The following is a 13,338-nucleotide window of genomic DNA, read 5'->3' on the forward strand; positions in this document are numbered from 1 at the left end:
CCTTTAGTCATATACAAAAAACAATATAATTACTTACTTTTTGGTGTTTTTTGAAGCGTATGGCGATCTGAGCTGATCTGACTTCAATTGTTCTGATAAAGAAAAATATGCACAGAATAACATTGCAAACTAAAATTGCTCCTGTTTGTCATGTAGAAATTTCCAAAGCTAGATTTAACAAAAAGTCTAAATACTTGAACAGAGAGAAAAAAAAACTGTTTTGCCAGCAATCTGAACATCTGGATCAGTTGATGTCAGAGGGGGTTGTAGGGACAGTAGCTGCCAAAACTAACGATATCCACAGAAAATACCTAGAACTGTAACAAAGATAAGTGTTTCGAGGTGTTTAGTTAGTAAAAACAAAGCCTGGGCAACATATTTGGATAGATTTCAAAGTGGATTTCGAAGCATTTGTATTTAGTAAAATGGATAATTTCGACAAGGAACACAATAAGGGTTCAATTTTTTCTGTTTAACCAAGAAACAGAATGGTGATCTATAAGTAATAGTGGATGCAAACATCGCTGAAGCAACTGGTGATCAGGACAATGTTCCTTACCAAAGCTTAAAATCATTCCCCACTGAGGTTGTCCATCTGATGGAGGTGCATGTTTCTTTGTTTTGCTTGTATTCTGTTGGAATCATTCTACCATATTATGAAACATGCCAGTAGAGCAGTTAGAACAGTGTTTTTCAATCCTGGTCCTCAAGGCACTCTGCCCTGCATGTTTTAGATGTTTCCCAGCTTTCACACACCTGATATCAATTGATAGCAGATTATCAGGCTTTGCTGAACTGCAGTCATCTGAATCAGGTGTGCTGAACCTCAGAAACATCCAAAACATGCAGAGCAGGGTGCCTTGAGGACCGGGATTGAAAAACACTGAGTTAGAAGAACGACACGCTGCAGCAAAGATGGGTCAGGAGGTAAGGTTCATCCTTTAACTGTTGGTTTGCCAGTTTGAGCCCTTCTATTTGTCTCACTTGTTTTGTCCTTCAGCTAGCTTGCAGCAAGAAGGTTCCAGGTTCGATTCCCGGCCAGGGGTCTACATGGAGCTTGCATGTTCTCCCTGGGTATGTGTGGGTTCTCTCCCGATACTCCGGCTTCCACCCACAGTCCAAAAATATAACTGTTAGGTTAATTGGCTTTTCTATATTCTCCTTACGTAGGTGTGAAGGTGTGCATCAATGGTTGTGTGTCCTGTTTGTCTCTGTGTTGCCCTGCAATGGACTGGCGACTTGTCCAGGGTGTACCCCACCTCTCCCACATAGACAGGTGTCAATAGGCACCAGCACCCCTTTGCGACCCCATTTGGGATGAAGCGTGATGAAAATTGGATGGATGGATGCATGATTTGTCCTTGGACATGACACTTTATCCTCCTTGCCTGCTGTTTGTAGTCAGAGGACCCGGTGGTGCTGAGTTTATGGCAATCTTGCTTTAGACAGAACGTAGCACATCAGCAGATGAATGTGTGAAACAATTTCTTTTAGAAAATGCTTTCAAGTCCTCTGACTTTTATAAAGAGCTGTACAACTACAGACTAGTTACTGTACATTCCAAAGTAGTTAAAAACTCCATAAAATTAAAGAGTTATTAGAAGTAATTGCCTAATTTTCGGACTTTGTCTTTCGTATTTTAATACGTTGCTTATTTCTCCGTTTCCCTTCAGTCAGCTGGTGCAGCACATGTTCCTCTTTATAATGTAGTTAACATCTTGGATCATATTTATGTTTTGAAAAAGCTGAAAATTCATGAGTTTTGAAGGGATATTAGTCAAAACATTCATACATTATGGCAGGCTGACAAAATATCTCTAATGAAAATATGAATAAATGTAAGTGTTAGAATTCATCTTTAAACTTTTTTTTCAGACTGATGAATAAAAAAAAAAAAAAAAAAATGTCCCTAATGGCACCTAGCACAGGACAAACCTCCTGTTTCTGAGGAACATTTTCTATGGAAATAGTTTAGATGTTTCTTGCTTCTCTTACGCAAACACAAATCCCAATATATAGCATGCAATTTCCTGTTATTTTCCATGGCCCCTTCTTCATTGTATGGGAGAGGAAACCAGTATCATTTTTTTTCCAGGGAGTTCGTTCCCAAGAATGTGAGTCATGCATTCTTCTGGACTTTAAATGAGTCGCTACGTCATTGCTGAAAGGCCGATTATTGGACTCATCCTTCCTCTTTCTGCACAGTTCATTTGAAATCATAACTGAAACTTAAGCAAAAAAAAACACAAAACAAAAAACATACACTCAAGGCTCCAATACCTGGACTAAATAATGTTTTTGATAGTATGAAGTGTATTCTTCTTTAGCCCTAATTTATAAATCAAGAAAGGAAATAAAATGGGGATGAAAGACTCTGAGAAGCTGTGGATGTATGAATGGAAGTGACAGTGAACATAGTTTTAGCAAATGCCATGAGCTACCCAGAGGGCCAGAAAGAGAAAGTGTTGAAAAGCAGCAAGCTGGGAAGCTGTCAGTCACACAGGGAGGTCTCGGGGCATCTTTACAGCTGTGAAAATGCTCTGAGCATGTACGAATTTACAGGAGAGAGGATGGAGACAGCTTTGCACAGTTGGAATTTCAGGAGGCTGTTTTGTCATTGTGCGTTCTGTAATGTAAAGTACGCTAATGCGTTTTTATAGGACAGCCATCAAAATCTTATCAAGAAAATAGATGTTTTTTAAGCAAAGATCCGAAGTGTGAATGTAACTAAACTCTTTTTTTTATGTATTATATGTTATTAATCATTTTTCTGATTCAGTTTACTACAAACACCCATTTAGTCAAGAATGTCTTTGACAAGAACCTAATCAGACACCTTAAAGTATTCAGAAAGCAACACATAATGCCCAGATCAATATAATATTTATAAGAGAAGAGGAAAAAAGTAATTAATCTCAAGAAAGGATTGCAGAGTCCTTTCTGAAGTTTTAACACTTCAGAAATTCATAACTCCACTATGAATAACTGAAAACTACACATAAATTAATATATCACTTCTTTTCGTTAAGTTAGATCAGTGGAAATAAATTAAACAGTAAGAAAAAACATGAAGGATAATTTTTGCGAACTGAGAGGAAGCCCCTTAGAATATTTGCCATAACAACAAAAAATAACTTGATGATCCAATGGACTTTGGGAAAATTATCATTGGCATGAAAAAAGTGGAACTTTTGGATTGTTCAGTCTAATCAACATTCTAGAAAAAGACATCCAACTTAAATCCAACAATTTTACCATACCATACCAACTTTATTTATGAAGTTTCAGATGTTTTTTTCCCCAGCTTTTTATTTCATTACACTGTCACAAGTACAGAGCAACGGTATTAACTCTCTGCACTTAACCCATCCCGTTGAGGAGTAGTGGGCTGCCATTGTGCGGCGCTGGGGGAGCAGTGTGGGGTTAAGGGTATTTTGCTCAGGAACCCAGAGTGGCAGTCTGTGGAAGTGGGGCTTGAACCCAGAACCTCTGAATTCAAAGCACAACGACCTAACCAGTAGGCCGCCACTCCCAAAACAATGTGGTGGTAATAAAATGGTTTGGACTCATTTGTTGCTGAAGAATCTGGAATATAATACCATTATGTTTGCAACAATTATCTTTACCTTCTAACAAAAAACAAACAAAAAAAAACTGTTAAGGAAAACAGCTGCTCATCAGAGGGAAAAGCTCCAAAGCAAACCAGTAAGTCCGGATTTAAAGCCAGGCATACACTGAACGATTTTTTGCCCCTTCAGCCCGATTCTGCAGTCGTACGAGAATTTTTCAATTGGGTTGACTTTCAGCCTGATCGTGCATAATGTAGTGTAATGGGGGTAAGGGGCGATTAGCCTCTCATGACCACCCCCCGATCAGGAATCGTAAGGTCGGGACAAAATCAAACATGTTTGAAATTCAGTCGACCGTTGTAAGGTGGTCTTGGGCAAATCGCTCAGTGGGCATGTGCAAACAAGGATTCTTCCTCTTCTTCTACCTCTCAGACAAAAACACAGAACTGACAGAACATAGTAGCCATGTTGTCACCTTTTCTTTTTAAGACTTTCAGCACACAAAATTTACACATTGCACAAATTTCCAAGGCAGAGCGTTTCACTCTAGTGAGCTTCATATTTAACAGCAGGCATCGACACTTCTGTCTTTTTCCTCTTCTGCTCATTTTGCCTCCAAGTAGACGAGTCACTGCAGAGCTGAGTCTGACTTGGTTTTTAGTGTGAGCAGGTAGATCGCATCAGAGCATCGTGCTGTACAATGTGAGCACAAACATTGTGAGCTGTGAATTTTTAAACCCTGCAGTTTCGCTGTACAGTGTGAGCTGTATCTGCGTGCAATGATTGAATAAATTGTAGCGTGTATACCCTCAGCAAATTTCTTGCTGTGACAAAATAAAAGCCTGGAGTCAAATAAAAAATTAGAAGCTGTAATAGAACCTTGAACAGGACTTTCCTGTTAAAAGAAACCCTTCAATGTGGTTGATTTAAAATATTTGTGCTCACAGTGGACACAGTTCCTCCACAGTGGCGTAAAAGAATAATTAGCAGTTAAAGATTTGATAGTGGCCTAATAACGTGCTAGTTGGATTTTTTTCTCATAAATGAAATGATCAAATAGCATTTTATATTTTCCTTTTTTCCTGTTATTATAGTTATAGTTTTTTTTATATATAACACTTAAGTATGATTAAAAAACAAACTAAAAAACTGTCTGAAAAGTTTAATGCATTCATTTTTGATTAATCTTTCTTATGCCGATTGGAGTCCAATTCATCCAGCCTTTCAATGTGAAGAAATGTCTTTCAAATTCCAAATCTTTTTTATTTACATATGCTCATCTGTTCATTATGTGGCTCGCAGAGAAAGGACTATAAATATATACAACTCAGAGCATCTGGAGAATCAACTAAACAGGGTTAAAATTGAGCTCTTTACTTACAAATGAGGTTCAGTACCTCTGAGGGTAAAATAGGCTTAACTTCAAAGGCTGTTTTCTGTTCTTCATGAGGAAAAAAAAGTTCCGTTCTTAAAGTAAGCTCAGATATTTAAAGTTAAAGCCTTGATGTTTTTGATCTGTCAGATGTGTGAAATGCCTGGTAGCTTGGATTAGCACCAAGGATCATATTGGTGCCACTGAAAGTATTTGTAAGGCAATCTCTGTGATAAAAGTAGTTTTCTGACATTCTGTGTAGTCAGTAATGCAGCTATGAAAGCCACCAGACTCTGACGCTAAGGTCCACTGATGCAACCCTCCCCCCTCTCATCAGTAACAGACATCTGAGAGAGGCATTAGTGGACTGCCATCTGATGGCGAACTCCAGCTGATGCAACTAAAAGATTCTGATAGCAACTTTCCAAAATAGCCACAGTTATAAAGCTGGGAACCAAAAGTGGGATTCCATCCCTGAGTTTTTTGGATGTTACCATAAAATGTATTTTCTGATCCTGATCCTAGTGTGGCGGGAGCGGTGTGATAAGATTTGGGTAACTTCAATTTAGAAACACCAGGTAAGAAAAGATTTAATAGATTTTAATGACTCCGCTTAAAATGTTACCATTAAGGCACACAGACCCGCTACAGATGAGGCTTGAGACAATCTCACCATTCAACTCTTTTATTATACAACTTTTAGTTTAATTCAAAAACACTAAATTAAAACCTCACATTTAAAATTTTTTTTTCAAGCGTAACTCTGTGAGGAGTGAAATTCAGGGTAGGGTACAAAAAAGAAAAAAAATAAACACAGCAAACAGAACTAGGCAAAGCAAAAGAAAATCATGCACCAAACCAGAAGAGGAACCACCACCCAGAAGTCCACCACCAACACCACGAGCTGACCGTTCCTGTAAAAAAAACAACATTCAGAGTACAATTCCCATAATACAGTTCAGTCCACAATTTAACAGCAGTATAGTCCAGAATTAAGGCCCATCCTGGGAGGAACCGATCCGCTGTGGCGGACGTCACTCACACAGCACCAAAAGAGTAAGTCCGAGCTGATCGCCAATCAGCCACGCTGGACGAGTGTTAGAAGTCACAGCTTTATGCCGGCCGGGGCGGCAGGTATGAAGCCAGCAACAGGACGGCAGATAGGCAGCTGACAGATAACCCAGCTGACAGGCGAACAACGCAGGCGAACAGTCGGCTCAGGACAAACAGCAGCGGCTATCAGAAATAAATATTAGAAACAGAATCTAAAAGCATGCAAAAACTAGCACTGTGCTTACCACTGAGCTCTTTAAGTAGTGCCTCTTACAGGGAGGAAAGCGTGGGAAGCTTGTACTGGCAGTCCGAAGGACGATTGGTCCACAATCAGTATGCCGTTAAGCGCATTGTTTAAGTGCATGCATTCATTTGCAGCTGTTATACAAAAAAATGAAAATAAATCAAAAGTAATAAACTTGCTCGAGAGAGAAGAAGCCTGCCTTACCTGGCGTGCAGCACCAACAAACGCAGAGGTCTGAACCGGAAGGAGAACAATGCAATGTCAACCCGGTGAGGGAGGGCCCCTTATATACACAGGCAACCAGCGAGCGCCACAACCAATTAGAATTAGGCACCCGTGTGGTGCGTTCAAAGCCCACCAGGGCATACTGCCACATTCCACCCCCCCAAACTGCATCGACGCCCCGGCGATGATCCAACTTAACACCAAGGTCGAAATACAGCAGACATGGTACTAGATGAAGGCATCTCTCTTACTACGGGTCTTGGAAGATGATGGAGATTATGATGCTGGCCAGCAGTTGATCGTGCTGATCTGCGCACAGTAACCTCGCTGGGACCAGACTCTGCCACCGGTACCACTGCTAATGAGGTAGGTTGATTCAAGGTCATACCAGGAGGAGCCACAGCAGGTCCTGAAGCCCCAGGGACAGCGCTAGAAACCACAGCTGGTCCAGCATCAGAAACCACAGCGGCAGGTGAGGCAGGTGGTACCTGCTCCTGAGGCCAAGGCCTCAAGAACAAATCACCCTCCAGAGACAGCTCGTCCTCTGAAATGGAGTGATACTCAGAAGATGCACCCTCAACAGGAACTGAATTGGGTGCATTAGCACCAATCAGGACCTTCAGCAAAGAGCGGTGTACCCTCCTTACCCTGGTCTGGTCATGAACTGGTGCCACTGAATACACTACACCACCCTCCCTTGGGACTTGGACAACTACATGCGTCACTGAACTCCACAAATCCTGAAATTTCTGACGACCTTTGCTCCCCAAGTTTCGGATCAACACAAACTGGCCCTCCTTAAGAGGAGCTTCTTTGATGTTTCTATCATGATTAGCCTTTCTGCGTCCAGCAGAAGTCTTCAACTTTTCTCTAGCACCCTCAAATGCTATTTGCAAGCGAGTCTGATGTTCTTTGACCCACTCATGAACAGTTCCCTGAACTGGGTTTTCAACTCTTCCCAACAAAAAGTCAACTGGAAGACGTGGTTCTTGACCAAATATTAAGAAAAATGGTGACTCACCAGTTGATTGATGAGGGGTGGTATTATATGCATAAAGCAACTGGGGTAAACAAACGCTCCAGTCTCGTTTCCGGGACGTGGGCAAGGTTCTCAACAGGTTGTGAAGCGTCCTATTAAAACGTTCACATTGGCCATTACCAGCTGGATGGTAAGGTGTGGTACGAGATTTAACAATCCCATACAGACCACACAGCTGCTGGATCAGAGTGCTTTCAAAGTTGCGGCCCTGGTCTGAATGGATGCGTGCTGGTACTCCAAATTTTGCAAACCATTCAGTGACCAGGACCTGCGCTACAGTGGAGGCGCGCTGATCCCTAGTTGGGACAGCCAACGTATATTTGGAAAACACATCAGTCATCACCAATACATTTTCTATACCAGATGGAGTTGGCTCTAACAAAGTAAAATCGATTGCCAAAATTTCATTTGGTTTTGATGCAAGCAAATGGCCCATAAAGCCACGAGCAGGTGGCTGGTTATCCTTAGCAACCTGACACCGCTTGCAGGTTTTACACCAATCTGCAACCTCCTGTGACATACCTGGCCAATAACAGCGAGACCGTAGCAAAGCCAAGGTTCTTTCCACTCCCTGATGCCCATGTTCCTGATGGACCTGGGTCATGATATCCTTGGTGAGGGACTTTGGCAGGAGAAGTTGGTGCACTTCCCCACCACCATCTGGACGGAACACTCGCCGATACATTAGCCCATCCAACTCGGTCAGGCGATCCCACTGATTTAGCAATGCAAGAGCCGATTGTGAAAGCCCTTGCCGCTCAGTCCGATTTGGCCGCTCTTTTCTCTGCCAAAAGACAAGAACTTCTTGAAGGACCGGGTCAGCCTGCTGGAGGACATAGAGATCACCAGGGGCAAGAGCAGGAAAGACAGTTACCGAGGACTGGATGGTTTGCGTTTGCTCACTCTGCACAGCTAGCTGTAATGGCTGAGGCACAAGAGTACCTGAAACCAAAGAAGTCACTTCCGATGGAGCCGGCCACGGCCTACGAGACAGAGCATCAGCATTTTGATTGGATTTAGCAGGTCGATACTTTAACTCAAAGTTAAAGGAAGCAAGCTGGGCTGCCCAGCGCTGCTCCACTGCTCCAAGCTTAGCCGAATCCAAGTGGCTCAGAGGATTATTGTCTGTATAAACAATACATCTGTGGCCCAACAGATAATCTCTAAATTTTTCTGTCATTGCCCATTTCAGGCCCAACAGCTCCAGTTTCATCGAGCTGTAATTTGACATATTCCGCTCACTAGGTCTTAACCCGCGGCTAGCAAAAGCGATGGGTCTTATCTTCCCCCCTTGTTCTTGTGACAAGACCGCTCCCAAACCACTATGGCTTGCATCCACCTCTAGGATGAAAGGGAGGGAAAAATCTGCGTAAGCAAGGACTGGAGCAGAGATGAGCTTGGTTTTAATGGCCTCAAAACTCTGTTGACACTCCTCAGTCCAGGCTCCAACAATACTCCGGGCAGCCTTCTTTTTAGATTCTTTACTCGTTAGCTCCGCTGCTCTACGATGCAAGGGGGCAGCCATCTTAGCAAACCCTTCCACAAACCTACGGTAGTAGCTAGCAAATCCCAAAAAGGAACGCAACTCAGTGGCCGTGGTGGGCACAGGCCAATTTGCTACCACCTTGATTTTAGCGGGGTCAGTGGTTACTCCCTGGTCAGAAATCACATGACCCAGGTAGTGCACCTTCTGCTGGAAAAAACGGCACTTACTAAGCTTAGCTTTAAGGCCCTCCTTCTGAAGCCGTCCTAACACCACGTCCAACCTCTCAAGATGTTGCTGCACAGAAGATGAAAAGACAACAATGTCATCTAAATATAGCAAAAGGGATTGGCATTGCTGGTCACCAAAAATGCGCTGCATCAAGCGCTGGAAAGTGCTCGGAGCATTGCATAGGCCGAAAGGCATGCGATTCCACTCAAAAAGCCCAAAAGGTGTACAAAAAGCGGTTTTATGGCGATCACCTGCTGTGACAGGAACCTGATTATACCCGCTGGCCAAATCCATAGTGGAAAACCACCGGGCCCCTGTCAAAGCATCAAGGGACTCTTCAATGCGAGGGAGTGGAAAAGCGTCCTTTCGTGTCTTGATGTTAAGTTGACGATAATCAACACAAAGCCTAATGCTACCATCCTTTTTGCGAACAATCACAATTGGTGATGCATAGGGGCTGGAACTTTCCCTAATGACATTTGCTGCCAACAGCTGATTTATGTGCTCCTTCACAAGTTCATACTCTGATGGAGGAATCCGACGGTAACGCTGCCGAACGGGAGCGTCATCAAGAAGGGGAATGTCATGGCTGATCAGGTTGGTGCAACCCAAATCCTGATCATTAGTGGCAAACACCGAAGTGTATTTACCCAACAGGGCTCGCACCTGACACTGTTCCTCCTCTGGCAAAGGTGATAAATGAATTGTCTTGATCCCATCTAAGACAGGAGCAGCAACTGTTTGGGAAGACACATTTACAGAAAATGGGACTTCAGTTACACCCGCGGGGAGACTCACCACGCCAACACTATTTAAAGATCCCACAGTGGTACGAGGGTAAAGCAGCACATCAGTGACGCCCACATTCACCACTGGGATATAAGCAGTTCCCCGAACCACCTGAACTAAAGCAGGAGATGCTAACAAACCAACTGGTAAGCCAGACTCTGATGGTTCGAACAAGACAGTGGTACCTGAGTATTGCTCACAGCAGGTAGTCGGCACAATCTTCATTACACCTCCTGGAATGCGGCAGGCCCTCCTGCCCTGCACCCTAACCTTACTAGGCTCCTTAGGAGTGTGCTGTCCTTCAGCTGCATGACATTTCTGCAAGGCCTTAACCAATGGTTTGGGAAATGATGCAGCAGGGGTAGTATTAAACAGAGCATTGCCATGCTGTCCAAATAGTTCTTGGTAACACTTATTTATGACGTTCATCCCTAACACGCCAGGTACTGAAGCTGAACCACTATCTGGGGGATTTCTCACTACCAGCACTCCACAGTGGGGCATCAACTTGCCGCACAGTTCAATAGAGACTTCCAAATAGCCGATGTAAGGAATAGGGAGACCGTTGGCGGCTTTTAGCTGTAGCCAGTGGCAAGCTCTCAAACGCTCTTCGCCCCAAGGCTCAAAAAATTCAATAAAGAAGCTCTCTGTAATAGTGGACACCATTGAACCAGTGTCAACTAGGCAAGGCACCTTCACTCCGCCCATGTTCACTTCAATATGCGGACAAGAAGCAATTAATTTAGGTGCATCTTCTGAACACAACCCAGTCATTGAGCCTATGGATACCCCACCCGAGCTGTGGCTCTGCAACACGGTGGGCGCTAGTTTTCCGGAAGCTGGCTTCCCCCACGCTGCCCTGATGGCTGATTGGAGGGCACAGGTGGTGCCCTGCACTCCCTAGCAATATGTCCGGGTTGTTGGCATCGTCGACATATAACAGGACTGTAACGTTGAGAGCGGCTACGCTCTTGTGCAGTTTGGAGGAGAGTAATGCTTTGTGCAAGCTGATTAAGCTGCTCCTGTTGCTGTTTTAGCAGCTCTTTTATCTCATTAATCTCTCCCCCAGTGGGGCTAGCAATTGCTGGTGACCCACCACGCACCGCAAACTGAAAACTGGGCGCTGAAGGCAGAGAGTTACTCCGGCCCCTCAAACTAGCTGGCAAACCCTCTAATTCCCACCTCATTGCCTCACCTCTGACATCAAGCAGTGTTGCTGCCGGTTTCAGACGAACAAACTGTTTTAGCGCACGACGGAGTGCACCATCAAGGACATATTCTATGAACTGGTCACGCAAGAGAACTTCAGCATCTGGCATGTCCCTAGGAGCCTGTGTTTTTACTTTCTCCATGAGGCTCATCAAAGCAAGGGAGAACTCTTGTAATGTTTCCCCTTCCAATTGCTTTCTGGAGAAAAAGGCCTCCTGTAATGCAACATGTGACTCATTACATCCATAAAGCTCCTTGAGGATAGAAATGATTTTAGCTGGATCCCCTCGTTCCTGACTAGAGCGATATTTGATCTCATCCCTAGCCTCTCCTTCTAAATGGTCGTACAAAAAGAAGGCCTGATCTGCTGCTGACAAATTTCGTGCCCGCATACATGCCTGCACCTCCTCAACCCACTCGCTCACACTTATCCCCATCCGTCCCCTAAACATAGGACACTTACGATCGCGTGGGACAAACACTAACCTGTCCATTATTTGGGCAGTGGGGGGTGCAGAAGCTGAAGACGGCCCGGCACTGGAGCTAGATGTGGAAGGTGAGCGCTCTGCACGCAGCTTCTCATTGTCAGCCTTTAATTGAGCAATCAGGGTCTTCAATTCCAGTAGCTCTTCCTCCATTACTACAAATGATCAGCTCAAAAAAAACAAATGAACCGCTGCTGTTTGTCCTTAACACACCAAAAAAAAAATTACTGCTTGCACACAACTGTCACAAAAATGCAATAAAACAGAGAAGAGTCTCAGCCTCACAACTGTAAACCGTCCTACCAGCAACGCCAAAATGTGGCGGGAGCGGTGTGATAAGATTTGGGTAACTTCAATTTAGAAACACCAGGTAAGAAAAGATTTAATAGATTTTAATGACTCCGCTTAAAATGTTACCATTAAGGCACACAGACCCGCTACAGATGAGGCTTGAGACAATCTCACCATTCAACTCTTTTATTATACAACTTTTAGTTTAATTCAAAAAGACTAAATTAAAACCTCACATTTAAAAATTTTTTTTCAAGCGTAACTCTGTGAGGAGTGAAATTCAGGGTAGGGTACAAAAAAGAAAAAAAATAAACACAGCAAACAGAACTAGGCAAAGCAAAAGAAAATCATGCACCAAACCAGAAGAGGAACCACCACCCAGAAGTCCACCACCAACACCACGAGCTGACCGTTCCTGTAAAAAAAACAACATTCAGAGTACAATTCCCATAATACAGTTCAGTCCACAATTTAACAGCAGTATAGTCCAGAATTAAGGCCCATCCTGGGAGGAACCGATCCGCTGTGGCGGACGTCACTCACACAGCACCAAAAGAGTAAGTCCGAGCTGATCGCCAATCAGCCACGCTGGACGAGTGTTAGAAGTCACAGCTTTATGCCGGCCGGGGCGGCAGGTATGAAGCCAGCAACAGGACGGCAGATAGGCAGCTGACAGATAACCCAGCTGACAGGCGAACAACGCAGGCGAACAGTCGGCTCAGGACAAACAGCAGCGGCTATCAGAAATAAATATTAGAAACAGAATCTAAAAGCATGCAAAAACTAGCACTGTGCTTACCACTGAGCTCTTTAAGTAGTGCCTCTTACAGGGAGGAAAGCGTGGGAAGCTTGTACTGGCAGTCCGAAGGACGATTGGTCCACAATCAGTATGCCGTTAAGCGCATTGTTTAAGTGCATGCATTCATTTGCAGCTGTTATACAAAAAAATGAAAATAAATCAAAAGTAATAAACTTGCTCGAGAGAGAAGAAGCCTGCCTTACCTGGCGTGCAGCACCAACAAACGCAGAGGTCTGAACCGGAAGGAGAACAATGCAATGTCAACCCGGTGAGGGAGGGCCCCTTATATACACAGGCAACCAGCGAGCGCCACAACCAATTAGAATTAGGCACCCGTGTGGTGCGTTCAAAGCCCACCAGGGCATACTGCCACACTAGAATTGGAGCAGGCAGTAGGAAAAGGCAGCCATTAAGCAGCATTTTATGCTGACTGGTTATTGTAGCCTGGATATAAACCCCGCTTGCAGCCTGCTGTCTTTACTTCCCTAATGCACCAGGAGCATGCAGGCTTTAGTCTCAGCCGCCTCAGTGGAATCTTGAAGCCATCTA

The 13,338-nt window shown here is 44.0% G+C and overlaps 1 long non-coding RNA gene across 1 annotated transcript; it reads right to left on the bottom strand.

Moving 5' to 3' along the window:
- Positions 1-12,258: 12,258 nt before the first annotated feature.
- Positions 12,259-13,135, bottom strand: LOC119792463. The gene is made up of 3 exons (XR_005281992.1): positions 12,993-13,135; positions 12,790-12,922; positions 12,259-12,405 (listed from the first exon to the last, which is right to left on the bottom strand). It is a non-coding gene; the product is annotated as an uncharacterized LOC119792463 (long non-coding RNA).
- Between the last annotated feature and the right edge of the window lie 203 nt (positions 13,136-13,338).

This window comes from Cyprinodon tularosa, unplaced genomic scaffold, assembly GCF_016077235.1.
Source record: "Cyprinodon tularosa strain WSP-4 unplaced genomic scaffold, ASM1607723v1 ctg42, whole genome shotgun sequence".
NCBI lineage: Eukaryota > Metazoa > Chordata > Actinopteri > Cyprinodontiformes > Cyprinodontidae > Cyprinodon > Cyprinodon tularosa.